The sequence below is a fragment of the Mastigoproctus giganteus genome, chromosome 4 (assembly GCF_048544385.1).
Source record: "Mastigoproctus giganteus isolate SK-2022 chromosome 4, ASM4854438v1, whole genome shotgun sequence".
Classification (NCBI taxonomy): domain Eukaryota; kingdom Metazoa; phylum Arthropoda; class Arachnida; order Uropygi; family Thelyphonidae; genus Mastigoproctus; species Mastigoproctus giganteus.
The window spans coordinates 134,620,424-134,639,762 of NC_143578.1; the positions used below are offsets into that span (position 1 = coordinate 134,620,424).

Genomic DNA, 19,339 nt, shown 5'->3' on the forward strand with positions numbered 1-19,339 from the left:
AACAGTAATTTGATTAAAAAAGTGTAACCAAGCAAATGGTATAAGGCAGGGTAAAAATTCTTGAGGATGGGGAAGGGGAGAAAAAGTAGTTAAACGAAGGTGCAAGTAGTGATAGGAAGAAGGATAGTCGGAGTGTTTGTATGACCTTCGTATTACACTAATAGTTTTACGAATGGGAAAAAGATAGAGAAAAAGAAAGTGAAGAGGGCAATAAAATTACTGAACTTACTGGGTGTGTAAGGCCCAACCTTAAAGAAAGGGTTCTGCTATTTGTAAGCGTTAGTAAAAATGGGTGTTAATACCATAGGCTTGTAGAGAAGAAAGGCAAACCGAAAGCAAAATTAAAATTAGAAGAAAGCTTTACATGGAGTCATTAAGCCAAGTGGAGGAGAGACCCACACAACCTAGATGCAAAAGGGAAACAATAACAGGTCACCATGTTATATAGCTGTAAAAGTGCAAATAGGGATGACCTATATCGTCGAAACTGGATACAAAAAAAAAAAAGTATATTAGCATTAGCATTAGTAGAGGCATTTGATGCAAGAAAGCAAGCTTATGCAGCATCAGCCAAAAAAAAAAAAAAAAAACCACTTCCACTTTACCCCTCTGTTCGTTCAAAATACCTGTCCAGCTGAGCCTTAAACTTATTTAGGCTATCAACTTCCACGACAAGGGATGGAAGTCTGTTCCACCAACCAACCACTCGCTGGCTAAAGGCAAATTTCCGCACATCTACCCTACATCTGTAGGATAGACTTAGCATATAGCATAAGGCTGAAAGAATAAATATTTGTGAAGAAACAAGTCAAACAAAAACAAGTATAATTCAGATCTACAGGAGATGACTATCCAGTGAAATTTTAGATGATCAGAGAACAGGTTCTAATTAATCATGGCTCAAATTTCCAAATTAACTTGCAGTTGTAGATTGAAGAATGCACTTTTTGGCTTCATCAAAGTTTGAGTGAATCCATTGAAGAGATTAACAGTGCATCCAGCAAGGAAAATAAAAACTTGGAAAATTCAGGGAATCAAGAACAGCCAGAGTCCAATAGCTACTCAATGGCAAAAAACTCCAAAGGTGATGAATTTTAGCCTATTTATTTCACAACATAAAAGCCCAGGTTAAATGAAGCAGGGTTTTGTAAAGAAAAAAACCATTCATAAAAATGGCTACCAGATGAACAGTAGATCTGAGACAGGTGTCAGAGTAACAAAGTGACAAACCGAATGGTTTTTTAAGAGAAGAAACTTAACTTAATAAATCCAGGAACAAAAGGCCAATACCAAACACATGAAAAAGTATAAGGCAAAAGAGTAAATTGTACAAAATTCCATAAGGTTGAAAAGAAGAATTCAAACTAAACAGGTGAAAAAACTTAGTAAGTAAAGCAGCATGGATCTCATTCCGAAAAACAAACTTAAATGGAAATCATGAACAGTGATTACTTACTAAGTAGTGGAAATCCCACCAAATAATATACAACTGTACACGGACACATGCTGAGTAAATCAAAATTGAATTTCTTTTTAATTGTAAAAGAAATTATATAGTGAAACAGTATTTGATGAAAAAGGGGGGTATATTTTTATTTAAACGCTTGTTATAAAAAACTTGTATTGCTTTGCTGAAAAGGATATGATTACTGTATGTGTTGGCTAATCTGCTTGCTTGAATACAAATAGTATTTCAGTGTATTTTATTAGAAATATTCGATTACAAATTTGTGAGGTAAATGACCTCAAAATTAAAATAATTTCTTTTATCATATATGTTTATTAGATGAGGAACTGCATCATTTGCTAAGTGTAATATTCAGATCAAGAAAGTTGACTGTGCATTATCAGCATTTTCTTTATTAAGTTTAAGTTCAGCAAAATTAAAATTAGAAGAAATTTTGTTATTTTGATTAACATTTATTTTGTTAATCTTTATTGATATTTTTTTATTAATCATTATATTAGTAAAATTGTATTCTCTAATATGAAGGAGGAAATCAGTCCTGGGCTGTATTATTTGCTTTGTGCTGACAGCCAAGACTGTATATGCATTTTTAGAAAATAAACTTGCAGGACAAAATTTGCATGATGTCTACCAGAACGATTGCTGCAAACTTTTTGAATGATTGTTACTACTGCTTTTTTAAATTATGTACTGTATAGGTGTTTTACTTAGCACAGTGGCTCTTAACCTTTTTTGGCTGAAGTACCCTCTGGAAGTTTGGCAACGTCCTCAGGTACCTCAGGTATAGAATGCCAAGTCTGTATTTAAGACTAAGATGTCATCCACACACACCTGAAAGCTAAAAGTATAGCACCCATTGTTAGCTGTAGTGCTGGTAAATTGACTGCACTAAAAGAGAATCACATATACTCTTCTGGCTTCAGTGATCTAGAGCCGTGGTCGCCAACCTTTTGGATCTCACGGACCACTAAACTCAAAATTTTGAATCCCGCGGACCACTACCATGATTTTTTTCCATAAAAGTAACATTCTAAATATGAAATGGTACTTACACTTGTTTTTGCACTCCAAGTTATTTGCAAAGAAATGGATATCATTAATGTTAATATAATGGCCTTATAATGATAAAAAAAGTATAATAAATAAACACAGATATATTCATTATAAAAAATGCAAAAAAATATTTTAAATTTCATTTTATTAAAAAAAGAATTAACAGAAACAATTAATATTAACAATTATCAAATATTGAGTGCACCTTGACATAGAGGTGTATAAAGGATTAATTATAGCAAAATAATCAGTGTGACATTTGTTGCTTCTTGTTTGAAATAAGCTGTTGGATTCTTGTCTCCAATGACGTTACTGCAACACGGAGAGCAGTTTGTATTTCTAGCCGACAGCGGTACTTGTTTTTAATCGCCGTAACTGATGAAAATGTCTTTTCACACATATACGTAGTTGCGAATGGAATTAAAATTTTGATGGCCTTTTCACTCAGCACTCGGTACTCACTTTTTACGGAAAGCCAAAAATGAGATCTTGTTAGGGACGAGTGGAATTTTCCTTTGAGACTGTCGTCGGATGATAGATTGATTAGGCTTTCTTTTTCTTTCATGTTCAAATTACTATCCTCGATTTTCGCCGAAAAAAGGATCTATTATCCACGTATTTCCGTGTCTGGGGTCCTCTTCCTTTGGGTAATAACGACCAAAAGAGTCAATGAGCGACTGTAAGTGCAATCAAACAAGAGTTATTACCTGTCGGTTGACATCCTCCTGTTTCATATAATCATCAAAATTTGGGAACATTTGCAGAACTTCAGCCAACCACATTTGCCACAGCAATGTCTTCCTTTGAAATGCATCCATTTTGCCTCGCAGTGTGAACACGTCCGTAAGCTGTCCTTGCAAGGACGTGTTCAGCTCGTTTAACAGAGAAAAAATATCTGCCAGGTATGCAAGCTTGGCTGGCCAATCATTGTCAGACAAGAGATCATGGAACCTCGAATTATTTTGCTGCTGGAAGAATAACTTGACTTCTTGGTGCAGGTCGAACAATCAGGTTAGTACTTTGCCCCTCGACAGCCATCTCCCCTCAGCGTGAAGAAGAACATGAGTATGCTGAGAGCCCATTTCTTTCCTCAAATATTCGAGAATTGAGTGCTTTGTGGCGAATTTCGTTTACAATTTTAATTACATCAGAGAGTACTTCGTGCAGTTCTGGAGATAATCTTTCCGCCACAAGTTTCTCACGATGTATAATACAATGAGTAAACAAGATGTCTGGGTGTCCAACGTCTTTCACTTTTGCAGCAACTCCTGAACGATGTCCAGTCATGCTTGTGGCACCGTCTGTGCATATCCCAACACATTTCTTCCATTCAATACTGTGTTTCAGGAAATAACCATTAAGTGCATTGAAAATTTCAGAGCCCGACAAGATTAGCGAACAGAGGAGTTCTTCCTTTAATTCTCCTTGGCAATCAAACCTCACAAAACAAAGAAGAACTGCCTTGTTAGTTATGTCTGTTGATTCGTCAAGTTGAATTGAATAAAACGTAGAATTTTTCACAAGTGCAATCACTTGATTTTCAATATCTTCGGCCATGCCTTCAATTCTGCGCTTAACAGTGTTAGCGGACATACGAATTCCTTTCAGTTTCTGGACAGCCTGTTTCCCCTAAACCTCTTCACAAGCTTGTAACAAGCAAGGCTTAATTAATTCTTCTCCAATCGTATACAGCTTTTTACATCTCGCGATTTGAAGTGCTATCAAATAAGAAGATTTTACTAAGGACTTATCTTCAACAGTCATTGTTGCTAATGAACTTTTTTGCTTTTGCAAATTTTCACGCATCCTTTGGAAGTATTCAGCTGGCTTTTTAGCTAAATCTGGATGTTTTGACTGCAAGTGCCTGCCGAGTTTCGAAAGTTTCATGGCATCATTGGATAAACTCTCAGAACACATAATACAGAGCGGCTGTGGATCCAGTTCTCTTCCAGGTTCTTGAATAAATCCAAACTTCAAGTAGTCTGCATCATGTTTTCTTGAAACTTTGAACTTTTTCTTCTCTCCGCCTCCAGTTCTAACGTCCTTCCCGATGATGCCTTGTGGTGGCTGCAGAGGCTCTGATTCATTGATCAACTCATGACAATGCGATGTATTACCTATGAAATGCAAAATGCTTGCTTTTTCTCACTCATTTGGGTTATTTTATTTGAATCTAAAACCAAACAAGAAATAAGATAGGTATCAAACTCAAGCTCTTTGATGCCATTAAATATCACACTGTGCACAGTTAAAATAAAAATATCACTGGTCACTTACCTAAGAACTGTGAACTGCGCCGTGCCCAGGCTAGGCCATCGATAAGAAATACAAATAGCTTTCTATATTTTTTACAATAAAAGCAAGGCCAATGCCGAATATTGCACTGGGCCATTTATAAACATGTTATGTAGTAAGGCGAAAATTGCAAAAAAGTAGAATCAGAATATAATGAAACATTTTAATAAACACGAAAATTGCAAATATATTCAGATTACTCTGCAGACCACCGGTGGTCCGCGAACCACTGGTTGCCAACCACTGATCTAGAGTATAAACAAAAATTTATTTATTAAGAAAAGCAAGACGTGATAAGAAGCCAGTTATCAGCTTTTGCAAAAGCCTAAACAGGTAGGCCTTGACGATGGTACTCCCTCCCTGCTAATCAGTTACTGATTCTTGATGTAGGCTGCCATAGCCAAGTGTTCAGGCATGATAGTACATATATACTCATGCTTTGAGTGACCAGGGTTCAAGCCTGTGACTGCTAAATGTAGTGCTGTTTCTTGTATTCTGTCTATCTTGTGAACTCCTGACTGTGTGGGTTGTCCTGGAGTATAAACAGAAAATTTATTTAATTTATAAGTCTGAAGGGGGTTACAGCGAGTGAGATTTCTCCATTAACTACCAACTTTGTTCTTTGGCAGACCAAGCTGTAGTTTATTATTTTATTTTTTAATTTCATATGAACGTGGCCATAACTTTGTAATGTATAAACACAGTTCAAGTTTGCCTCTAATTGTTATGATACAATCATTTCTGTTGTGTTCATGATGTGTCCCTGTACTCATCTCTTGTTTGTCTTTAATAAAATGTTGCTGACAGAGAAGGTAATCATTAATGATTTATTGATGGGGTTAGTGATGTTTTGGTGCTTGCTGAATTTACAACTGTCAGCAGTGTAAGCTACACGATTTGCCATTCATTATATTAGTAAAACTGTATTCTCTAATATGAGGGAGGACTGTATTTGCATATTTCAGGACTGTATATGCAATTTTAGAAAATAAACTTGGAGAAAAAAATTTGCATGATGTCTACCAGAATGATTGCTGCAAACTTTTTGAATGATTGTTACTACTGCTTTTTTAAATTATGTATTGTATAGATGTTTTACTTAGTGCAGTGGCTCAACTTTTTTGGCTGAAGTACCCTCTGGAAGTTTGGCAACATCCTCAGGTATCCCCCCCCCCCCCAAGATTATCATAGGTATAGAATGCCAAGAAAGGGGTGTTTTTCGGTTTTTTTTTGTATGCGTGTACTGTATTGTGGTGAACCAACAAAAATAATTGATACTCTTAAAATTTTAAACTAAAAAAAAAAAGTAAGTATCGTTAACACTCCAAATTAAAGAATAAAAAATGGACTTACTCAGTGAATCTAATGAAGGTGGGTGCAACAGATTTTCAGCAATTTTGCTGAAATTAGGTGTCAAAGTTGATGGTTGACAACAAATGTCTGCTAAAGCGACAAGTCTTTTTTGATTTTGTGTCACAACATCTGGCAAACCCACATTCACATAAATAAGTTGTCACAAATGGTAAAGTTTATGAATTGCTTTGCGTGCTGTATTAGGGAAAGGGTCCATCAAACTAGCCCGGAACAAAGACAGTGATACACTAAAAAACTTTTCTTGTAGTGATATCACGAGATATCAATCAGTTCTTTTTTTTGCACATAGGACAGAGGAGTTTTGATTTTTCAAGAAAGGATTAGTTATCCACCAGTAATTCTCAGTGTGTGTGTGTGTTCATCAAAAGAAGTCGACAGCTGTTTGAGTTGGTCAAGTATTGCTTTCTGTAAGTCTGATTCTGTGGAGATATATTTTTCAATACAACATGTAGTAAAAGTATTGAACGTATCATATTGTCCTGCTTCAGCTCTCTTTCTTCAAAGAATAATTTTATCATTGAATGCAGATATTTTATCATTAGCCATGAAATTGTTGTGTTTTTACCTTGAAGTGATAGATTCAGCATGTTCAGTTTGTCAAATATATTGGCAAGCTCTTGACAATTATAATCACTAGACATAAAGTTGATAAATCTATACCATTTATTTTGAGTCGTTTTTATTGTGGCTTCAGCTTTATGATTAGTAAGAAACATCACAATTTCAGAGCGTAATTCAGAGAATCTTATCATTCTTCTCAGCCAACCTGCTTTGTTGTAAAAAAGTAAGCAGTTGTAGTCACTTCCCATTTTGTATTTAAGCCACTAGGTTTCACCTAATTGACGATTTCTATTAGTGTCTTAAAAATATCTTTCAGCTTTGCAGGAATGTTTTTAACAGCTAAATTTTCCCTGTGGAGTGCACAGTAACTATTTGAACAGAAGGGTGTGCTACTTTCTTGATTCTCTTAACAATACCTGAAATGGGATCCTGCATAGCCTTAGACACCATGAGTACAGGCAGGCATGAGCACAATAAAAGTTGTAAATTTTTTCAAAAATATCAGATCCTGTTGTAGTGGTTTTCAAATCGTCATAGATATGAATGTCTTTGCACAGCTCCCCATTAATACAGGTATAAAACAAATACTGCTAGGCTACTAACATCAGTGCTCAAATCTAGTTGCAAGATAAAATAAGGTGACACTTATGTCTACAAGGGCATTCATTGAGAAGACCAGCTGAGCAAAGTAAAATTCTTCTTTTTACAGTGTCATTAAAAAGAGAGATTGGTTTTTTTTTTTTTTTTTTTTTGCTGATTTGTTGGGTCCGAATATTGTCTTGCAGAGGTCAATGGCACATAGCATTATTAAATCTTCACCAATAGTGTTGGCCTCTCCTTGACAAGCTATGCATGCACTGTTCATTACCGCTCACAGTCAGACTTATATTCCAAGATTACAAGAACCTATATCACTTGTCCATATCATTGGAAATAATGCGAATCTAAATGAGCTATTTAGCTTTCTCAAGCAAATACGAATATATGAATTCCTATGATGCGAAAATTGGACCGATTAAATACACAAAATTATAATATAAGAATAGGCACATTTTGGCCACAGTTGCCCTTGTGCCCAAAAACATCCACACCAATACTAATGCTTGACAAACAATGAAATAGTTTTCTTTGAAGCTTCTTATAAGTTGTTTTTATGTAATACTTCTTTTTCTTTTCAAAATCAGCAGTGGACTTACGGTTCAAATCTCAGTAATTTTTTTTTTTTTTTTTTTTCAAAATGGATAATCAACAAAGAGTTTCATACAGTTATTTGCCAAGTTTCTATTTCACATATTAAATGCAGATTGATTTGATTCCGCCGTCGCCACAGTAACAGAATTATTTCATTTTGATAATTTCATCTTTTTTTTTTTTTTTTTTTTTGTTTGTTTTTTATCTGGAGCTGATTTTCTTGTTAGCAGGCTTGGTGAATGGTCATGATTACGCTCATCACTTGGTGTGTCATATTGAGGTGTGCTCAACTCATCTTTGCATCTTTTCTCAAGATTTTCTGTTCTCTCTGTAGAATATAACTTTCTCTTTGTTCTTCTTACTAAAAATTTATCCACGATTGGATGGTGTGAAATAAAAATAGTTATGCAGAAAACTGCCAAGTCTCTATCTCTAGCACAAACTCGTAACACAAAATGTTTCTGGGACTTGTATCTAGAGTTGTAGCTAGGTTTTCGGTGCCCTTGGCAAATTCGTGGCTATGCGCATTTTTTTGATAATTGGTAAAATCATAATAAATAATAAGTAGTCTGACCTCGATTTAACAAATTTCTTTATAGCAAATTTTTCTATTTAGAGATAAATGTTTTATTTTTACTGAATTTTTTTAGAATTCACTTAATAGAATTTTATTCTTTACCGAATATTTTTAGAATTTTTTTATTTCTTCGTTTTATGGAATTTTCTGTATAACGATTGCATTACGAGACTTAACTAGGTACACATCGTTCGCTCCCATGGCCTTCAAGCAAGCAATAGTGCTGTTGTTACGTCCAAATTAAAAGATAAAGAGATTACCATCTGCAACTCAGTGGGACCCGTAAAACCTATCTCACTACCTGTCCCACATACTGAGAAGTCGAGCTGGTCAACTACTTTGTGTATTCATAACCAGTGGGCAGACCAAATTTGTAATAAACATTTTGACATTAGGCTCTGGTTAACCTTCTATTGTAAACACCTTGTTGGAGATTTAGAAGAGTGGTTTTCCTTTATCCCGACAAGTGGTCATCTGTTGTTTCGTGGAAGTGAAATGGCACCGTTTCGAAGCTATTGGCCTATCATCGAGCACAATATGAGATAGAGGAAATGATGCTCCCACACTACTATCGTAGTTTTTTCTTATGAGTTATCTATGGTATATCCACACCAATATTATATAAATATAAAACTCTTACTCTTAACATGCAATATATTGCCTTGTTGCATTTAGTTATTTTAAATTATTTCACTTTGTACTTTTGTTGCTAAAAAATTAATAAATTCATTCTGAATTTCTGGAGATAAATAATTAGTGTCATGTTTAATATGCAATTCTAGAGCATTAAACTTGACAAAATTTATCAAGTTTAAAAATACCCCACAATTTTTTTCTTCGGTATCCGATATTGCTAACATGTCCACGAAATGCTAAATTATTTTCAACACAGAACAATATACATTTAAATATATGATGCCATTTCGAAATTTCACTTCTTAGTGCTGCTTATGCAGCGTGGTCAATTAGTCGATCCTTTTCTAATAATTTCCATTTTGTGAAATTGTTTGTGTTGTAATGAATTCTCATGAAAAAGAACATTTGGATTTAGATGTTTCCAATCCTTAAATCCATATCTGAGCTGCAAAATGGAACATTATTTGTGCCAGATACAAATAAGAGGCACGGAAAACAATATATTGCATCTTTGTTTTTGCAATAAAATAACCATTTCCTCTCTCTTTTTTTCAATACCTTCATTTTTGTATTTCCATGAATTATTGAAACATCCACCATTAGTGACAGGATACGTATTTAACACTACAGTTGTTTGTGTTCGGGACTGTGTTGCACCATAAAAGATCTGTTTTTGTGGGCATTAAAGTTCCATGTGGTCGGATCATTAAAATTCAGACATATGTTCCATGTGTTAATATTATTGCTGCCATCATTTTCTTCTGCCAACTGTTGTTGGTTATTGTCCACACTTTCTAATTCTTTTAAAAGAACTTCAACTGTTTGAGCTTTTTCTTGGACTTCCATTTTAGTGGCATCATCATTTATTTCATCTTCATTCGAATCATGTTCGTTTTCTTTGTCACTTTGTAACTGGCTTATTGTAATCCAATTTTGTAAACTAGTGGAATGTTTTTTTCTAATTTCCTCTTTATGCAATCTTTCTACGCTGTACTGATGTCCACTTTTTTCCTTTGGTGGCATGTCTAAAATTGGGCTTTATTTTTTTATTTAAATTATAAATCACAATATTCACAATTACCTGTTTATATAGCAATCACAAAAACACTAACTTATAACTTATTCAGTTTGTACACAATGCGTGAATTGCGAACTACTATGCATTCGAGCATGCACTGATGAAGCAATCGCCTGATTAGTCCCTTCAAAGTTACATTCTGATCTGTTGCTATGCAGTATGTACTCAGATGTAAGGATGGATGCAGGCTTGAATCGTCGTGTGAAAATTAATTTTCACTCTCCCTGTGCTGTCATCTTGATTCGACATTATCGAGGGGCACCATTTCGTCAGCAACCCTTGGGTGTCGAAACAGCTTGGCACTGTACTGATGTGGCCTGTCAGTGGCACTCTTCTCCTATCGGTTCCCTTGGCACCTGCCCCAATGCCAAGGCATTCTTACACCACTGCTTGTATCTACTGTACATCTGTATTTCTAAGAGGGGAAAATAGCTAAAAATTGGCTGTATATTCACTTCAATATATTCAGTATTCAGTTGCTTAGTAATTTTTCTAAACAACAGTACTCATTAGTGAATAATTACTGTAAATGCACAGTTTCTCCCCTCAGCTGGAGATGCAATAAGAGTATTTTAGTGGAACACTTAATTACAAATTGAGAGATCAGCATATACTTTTGGAGGAGAATACTGCTACTGTTCATCAAGTGCGGTACATTAGTTACAAAGTAAGTTTTGTAAACTTACAAATGAAAGGAGGTGCATGACCTCCTTTCATCGACTAGAAGTTACATGTAGAATAGCAAAAAGTGCTAAGGGCTAAACTAGACAAAAAATATACATGAAGTGATTTATGGAGAAATTGTGCGACTTCACTTCTCAAAACATGATAAATTCTAGGGCATCAGAAATAAATACATGGTAAAATCAGTAAAATTTTGCAGTTAGCCAATAAATATTTCATTAAAAACCAGCCAAATGAAAATCTGCCATTTTGGATGTGATGCCCGAGGTACCACCAGTTGAGAACCACGGATTTACCTGATTAATCACTAAATTAAAAAATGAAAGGTACCTGAACACAGCTGTGGCAAATTTTGATCCTGATTTTCACCACTGACATTCAAGAGTGTAGTCAGCCAGTAATACAGTACAGTATTGTATATATATATATTTTAGGAGAACTGACTTAGTAATAGTATTTGCCATATAGTGCAAGGAAGCAACAGGCTTTTGCTGCACTGGCACACAGAGGGGAAAAAAACACTTAGCCTCATATTTTATACTTTCATGTTAAATTGTTATATCAAAAGATTGTGATTCAGGCTGAACATTCTGAATAAAATGTATCAGTAATTTCAAATTAAAATATTCTATCAATAATGTGTTTTCCTCTATGGTGTTATTTCCCCCCCCTCCCCCATTTATTTTAGAGCAGTTGAAGGTGTTAATGATTGAAATGCTTTCCCTTTTTCATCCCAAAAAAAAGTGTTCTGTGTTGATTGGGGGAAGGATTTAAAAGTTTTTACTTTTATTCCTATATGCAGGTTGTATCGTCTTCAGCCGTTAGTATTAAAAAAAATTAACATGCGGTGCTTTGTTTCTGTTTATTTATTTTTTGTCTTTGTTGTTTTAATTTTTTAATGGATTATTATTGATGCAAATTTGTGAATGATTGCTTCAGTAACTTGATGGTGCATTTACAAATTTTGACCAACAGCCCAAGGGATAAAAGAATAAAATAGTATATTTTCTTTCCTTGTATATGCTATCGCAGGACCAGATTTCACTTTTATCCAAAGGATTAAATTATAATTTACCACCTCAAAAACTCCCTAAAGAACAGTGCATAATTGATATTGAATTTGGACTTCGTAATGTTCCACAAAAAGATTTATTTATTCAACAAGTTAACCAAGTGGTGAATAACATAAAAGAAATGCAACTTCCTAAATTTGAATACACATAACAGTCAAACTTTATGTGAGCTTTGGGAAAATAAAGACATTATTATTCAGACAGCTGATAAAGGAGATACAGTGGTAATACTCAATAAACCTGATTATATTAATAAGTTAGAGTCAGTTGTATCAGATACCTCCACTTATTTTGAAGTAGACCCGGCACTATTTACCAATTTGGTCAATCAATACAATAAAACGTTAACCACATATCGAAAAAATGACTACATTACTATGGCTCAGTTAAAGGAATTGAAGGCCAGAACATACAATATTCCTGCATTTTTCGGTCAGGTAAAATTACATAAGGCCAGATTTCCTATTCGGCTATTGTTTTCAACAGAAACTCGGCATTTTCATCCTTGGCCACACATGTATATAGCATTATAAAACCCTGTAGACAGGCGATACAATTTGGGATTAAGAACTACGATACATTATTTAATAACCTTAAGGACTGTAGACTTAACGATAATTTATTCTCACTAGATGCTACTTCGTTATATACAAATGTAAACGTTGAATACACATTAGATATTCTTTGGAATATGTTAAATAATAACTCGATACCGATTAATTATACAAAGGAAATTTTTCACTTAATTAAACTCTTAGTTGAAGTCAACTATATCACCTTTAGAGACAAAGTATACAAACAAATTTTTGGTTTGCCAGTGGGATTAAGCCTGAGCAGCCTAATATCGGAGATCTATCTCTCAATGATTGAGCATATACATTTGACACCTTTTCTACCCCGTATCACATACTATGGGAGGTATTTAAATGATGTTCTGGTTTTTATTGATAGTAGCAATGTACAAGACATTATTTTTCATTTGTTTAATAATATTCATTCTAGACTCAAATTTACATTGGAAAGGGAGAATATGGATACAAAGTCACTGAATTTTCTAAATTTCGCACTTACTCAAGATTCGAATAAAATCCAATTTAACATCTATCGTAAACCTACAAACACCAGTATGCTTCTGCATTATAACAGCTATCACCCATTCACCCACAAAAGATTGAATATCTTTAATCAGTTTCTCAATGCATTTAAATATTCACCAGCATATTCTTAAACTCTTGTTACCCTCTTGCTACAATAAACCGAATTAGGGTACAAGCTAAGGATGGGATACAAAAAACTACACCAACCAACAATAGTAATATCAAAAAATACTTCTGTCCCATATGTTGAACAGTGGCACAAACAACTTAACAGATCCTTTAAAGATACCGAATTTAAAATTGTAGGCAGGCCTACAATTTTAAATTGGTGAACAAAGTTGTGAACGGAAATTACACACTAAACTGAACAATCACTCAGTCCTTTCCTTATTCCCAACACAAATAAATGACCTGGTATACATTTCTTGTGATGATTGCGACTCGTCTTATCAAGGTTCTACGCATTTTCCTCTGAATTTTCGTGTTAATCAACATGCAGCCTCAGTTCATGCTTCTCGTTCAGCAGCATCAGAATTAGCCTTTCATGCCGTTAATGAAAAACATACTTTTTTATTTAACTAGGCCAAATGACTTAGTGTCCAACGTAATTATACGAGACTATTAATTGCATAAACTGTCGAAATGAAATTACATGAGAATTCTGTTAATGTTTGCCGGCCATATCTAATCTCTGATTTTCATGCGCATGTACGAAGACAAATAATCCCTATTTAAGTTTCATGCTCACCCCTATTCGGTAATTTTCATTCCTGTGATCGCGACATATGGTCAAAGTGTTGTCAGCTTCAGGAAGGAAAATCACTTTGCAATTGTTTTGTTAAATTAATTTTTTACTTAATTTTTAATTGTGTTGAATTAAAAGAAGAAAAGAAATCTCACAGGTCATCCCATTTTGCAGTCTTGTAATGCCAAACAATATGAGGTTGGGAATAGCCATCAGGTAAAGGCTCCATTGGAGAAGAGACAATCACCAAGTTGTGATCTGAGGTGCCTAAAGAACCATTCACTACGACCGTGTACTTAGAAGGGTTGTTTGTGAGAAAAAGATCAAGCGTGTTGGCTGTATGGTTAGGATTGTCTGGTATTCTTGTAGGTAAATGAACAATCTGTGCAAGGTCATTAGAAATTGCAAAAGCCTCAGCATCTCGACCAGCTGGGTCAGTGTGACTAGAAAACAGAAGCCAGCTGGAGTTGTGAACATTAAAATCACCAAGGAAAATTGCCTCACTGTTACGAAAGTTGGACTGGAGAAAGTCAAGTTGCAAAGAGAGGAAGTCAGAGCTCCAAGTGATTAGTGGAGATGGGAGAATGGTAGAGACAATATCTGAATTTGACACAGTGGGGTAGAGAGAAAGCCAGAGAAGATCGAAGAGAAGAGATTCCAAATTATCAATTCTCTCACAGGGAATATCGGAATGGACATATGCACGAGTACCACCTTTGAGGCGAAAGGAATCATACAGTGAATAATTTGGGCAACTGAGATGAGCAGTAGTTGAATTAACCAATAACTGAGATTCTGTCAGGAAAAAGTACATGAGGTTTGGCAGACTGTAAGTGGAAATGGACATCGTTGAGATTAGAATTGAGACCACGTATAATTGTGAAATGAACTAGGAAGTGTTATTATTATATTTGTGTTTTATCTTCTAATACTCTACTTTTGAGAATATGATTATGGTTGTTGTCTGTCAGCATGCCTTTATTTTGATTAATATTGTTGGTTATGCCATTAATGATGGCTTCTTTATAAAGTCTGCATTTGTGGTACCAATTAGTTGCTAAAACAGAGGTGTTTTTAAAATCCAACTGGTGATTCTCACTCCAATTGCAGAAGACTGGATTAGTTTTCCTATTTGGCCATGAGCTGTGTCCAACTTGTGTTCTTTTATTTTTTTAAATAACCTACTGGTTATTTAAAAGAATATTATAATATTATATTGGTTTGTCCAATATAATATTTTTGGTAATCTCTGCATTTTAAATTGTATGCTGGGTGTTTTGGGGAAAGGGGTTTTAATATTTTTTTTTATGGTATTAGTTTTAGTGAATGGTGTATAATCTATATTTTTTAGCTCTGCTCTTAATCTGTTCACTGATATGGAAAACATAAGGACATTTTTATTTTGCTGCTTAATAGTTTTTTTTTTACTTTTTTTTGTAACTTATTTGTAAATATTTTGGAAATTCTATCAGTTTGTTCCTTGAGTGCCTGGTCTTTGCATTAACCAGAATTCCCCAAGAATGAAGCTTTTTAAGGATGCCTATTTTTGTATTCATGTGGTGATTGGACTAGTATTTTAGGATAGCTCCGGTGTCTGTGGGTTTTCTGTATATTTCTATCAAGAGAGTTATTGTATTTTGTTAGCCAGAGATCTAGGAATGGTATGCTGTTATTTTTCTCTTCTGTTTTAAATTTCATGTGAGGATGTATGGTGTTTAAATAATTATGGTAGCTGCATAATTCTTCTAATCCATTAATTTGTCTTTCACATATCTTCCTCAATAGTGGAGTTGCCATATGTCCCATTTATATGGGAATGTCACCCTATTGAGGTCTTGTGTCCCATGGTCCCGTATGCCATGCAAATTGTCCCATATTTATTAAAAAGGCGATCAAATATAAGATAATTAGCGTAAAAATAATTGAACGTGTGAATGTTCATTTGCATGGCTTAAATACTGTTGAAGCTATTCTTCAGGTTTTTTGTAATTTTAACTTAAACTGCGCAGAATTTTACAAGTTTGCTAAAAAATGAGAAAGCCCTCTTCAAAAATGTGAAATGCCCAGAGAAGTATGGCTGGTATGACAAAAAATAAAATAAAACTGATACTTTAATTGGTTTAGAATTTATTTTCTTGTTACAATTTTACGATAGTTTCGGTACTGATAATTGGTACCGAAACTATTCCGTGTTATATGAAACTGTGCTGATTGAGGTATAATTATAATGGGTTTTAATTGAATGCATACCAGAGAAACAGTCTATAAACAAATTATAATAAATCTATAAACAATTTGCACTTGATAGCCAATTAAAAGGATTTGAAATTTAAAAAAAATTGCAAAAATTTATTAATGAACATCATGAGAGATGAGAAGAAAGCTTTAAAAAAGCGGTTGTTTATTTAGGTACAGTCCATTCTGGTTATTTGGGACACATCGGGACTAGTGCATTTTGGCCCGATTAAGCGGCTGCCCCAATTATCCGAAGTTTCACGTAAATAGTTAAAAATACAGAGTACCCCCCCCTTTACAATTGGTTCACTGTACAATCAAATCACATTACGACGAACTCACCATAGTAAAGTACCATTCACTATACAATGTGTAGTAAGCGCCGGTCATTGTGATCAGGTTTGTGAATTGAATTTTAATTCTATTAAACAGTGATTCTAATTAACGAAAATAGGAGGAATATTATCCACAGGCTATAAAAGTAAAGAAATATTAAGCACAAATTTACTCTTTATTACCTTACCAATTAAAAAATTAAATGATACGTGAAAATCAGAAGAATATACGTGATAATCGGAATAATTAATACGTACTGTAATATGTTTATTTGTTTGTTATTTGGTTTTTGGGATCATTAGCAACTAAGGCCATATTGCTCCGGGATATGCGGTGGTCATTCCCTGACCTTTCCGCATCCTCCATATTTGGTGGTGACGGGCTCGAACCCCGGTCTAATCAAGAAGCGTGTGCTATGCACTGCTGCTCCTGGCTACGGAGGTGCCGCTGTAATATGTACATACTAACTAGTTGACATTTCTGTTCACTGACATTTGTGGGTGGGGGTTAAAATTAAAAACAGTAAAAAGATAAGCAATCAATAACAAAGAACCCAGCACACACAAATTGCAAGTAACGCAATGCGTGCAAGTGACAACGGAGTAACGAGTTACAAAGCTTTAAAAATAGGAATGAAGAGAAGATCTGAAAATTAATTTTTTTATATGATTGAAGATTTCATGGAAGTGTAAACACATTTCACCATAATAACCCACAGAATTCCAGCTGTCGGTATTATCGCAACGTCAGTAAGATCGAGTTTACTGTCCGTTTATGATAGATTTCACTAACACAAAAGCCCAATAATTGTTTTCCTCTTCTGCATATGCAGTTTGCTCGTTACAGATGACCGCCAATTGTTTTTATTATTTTATGGTTGTGACCTCCAGAATTTCAACCGAACCACGTGGTACTGTCGGAGACAATCATAGGGTAATCTCCAGTGCTGCAGTCTCCTGCCCTGATTAAACGGCATGCCGTCCCAATTAAGCAAAGTAAACCCTGGCTATTTTCTCGATTGGGTTCTGTTTTTTAAGATTTGCCCCAAATAAACGACTGCCCTGATTAACCGGTGGCCCAAATAACCGGAATCCACTGTATTTCAATAATGAAGTCTGGTGAAGCCGTCTCTTCTTTTTCTCGGTGTACAAGTCTTTGTAGCATCGAATCCCATCTTGTAAAATTTGCCGTATCTTGATGCTACGTTCAACATTCGGATCTCCATTCATAATTGCTTCGCAGGTCATGTCAACCGCCCCCCCCCCCAAAACTTTCTCCAGTTCTTCTGTTGAAAAGTGTTTTGGTGACACTTCAGTGTTATCCACTTCAGAATTGTTTTCCTCTTCTGCATATGCAGTTTGCTTGTTAATTTCAAGGAGAATTGCATCATCTAAATCACATGCATCATCTAAGTCATCATCTAAGTCAGACTCCATGTCAGTGCAGTCACATACATTGGCAGTGTCCAAAGTTTCAAATACCAAGTCTTTTCCGACCTTCACAATGTCTTCGGAAATTATCTGAACTTGCAATTCAAAACCAGTGAAATCATTTACCAAATGGGGCAGAACATGCTGCCAAACAGAAAGCATGTTGTTGGCAATGATTTCTAGCTAAGATGCAGATATATTTTCGACCGTATTTAAAAGGGTAAAATAAATTTTGAAATGAAAAGTTTGAAAAACTATCATGTCTCGTCAGGATGGAATTAAGAATACTGAACACTGTTGCACGTTGCAGCTGACTGCCTGAAGGGAGCTATTGTCACATGTGCATGATATACAATAGAATTGGCACTGCAGCATATATGTATAGTACCTGTCTAGGCTATTCAATGAGTTTTAATATGTACAGTAAATTTTCGACTAAACTTAATTGAAAACCTTGTTATAGTGAAACCTGTGCTGTTTGAAGCTGTGCTAAGTGAAGTATTGATGTGCTTTCTTTTGTGTCATTAAAGATACTGTGAAGCAAGAATCTTGTCTTTCGTTTCAACCAACTACCCCCCCCCCCCTCGCCCAAGGACACCACGTCCCGTATTAGGTCAGCAAACTTATGGTGATCCTACCCAATATGTGGGTTTGGGGGAAAATAGCCTGACGTTTTGTTCGTACATGGTGTTCTGAAGTAGCCTTCATCAACTAAAAGGTCAATCAGGTCCAGGGTATCTTTTGTATCCAAGGGAATTGAAGAGGAAGCTATGCGAATAACTTGGCTGATTTGTTGTTGTAGTAAGGTTTTTGTTTCATTGAGAGGGATATTGGTAAACATGTTGTCTACATCAAAGATTATTAAACCATGTTATTTTGATCTGAGAACCATTCAGTTCTGCTTTAAATTTTGCCAGACTTGCTCCTTTTGCCATGTTGAGAGGCAACTTATTCTACTGTTTGGCAATTCCATTGTTCGAAAATTAGAAGGTGAGGCCAACACCAAGCCATGAGGCAACTCAGTTGTTACGCTGTTTACCCTGAAGACGGACCATTTATAACAATCCTACCTGGCTAAACAATGACTAAAAAGGTAGGAGACAATCTTTTGTCTTTTAACCAGCCTGTGATCCAGCATAGGAATTTAGCAGTATTATTTATTATTATTATTATTAGCCATATGGTACAAGGAAGCCTAAGGCTTATGCTGCACCAGCCAAAAAAAAATTCCCGAGTCACCCTGAGAGAAAGAGAGAGAGAGAGAGAGAGAGAGAGAGAGAGAGAGAGAGAGAGAGAGAGAGAGAAAGTAGAAAGGAATCACTAAGAAACAGAAGAATGATGATATCCAGCTCAGGACCCTGGGTTTTCCAAGCCCATACTCACCAGATGTGAGCCCCTGGAACAGTATCTACACTTCTACTGTAGGCTGCTATACTGTTTGTATAGCAGCCTTCCATGAGAGAGAAAGAGAGAGAGAGAGAGAGAGAGAGAGAGAGAGAGAGAGAG

At 35.2% G+C, this 19,339-nt stretch overlaps 1 protein-coding gene across 1 annotated transcript in view; it reads left to right on the forward strand.

Annotated features, from left to right (window-relative positions):
* The window catches only part of GlcT (ceramide glucosyltransferase), a 199,246-nt gene that overhangs the window by 78,381 nt on the left and 101,526 nt on the right, over nucleotides 1-19,339 (forward strand). The gene's annotated exons all lie outside the window — the stretch shown is intronic.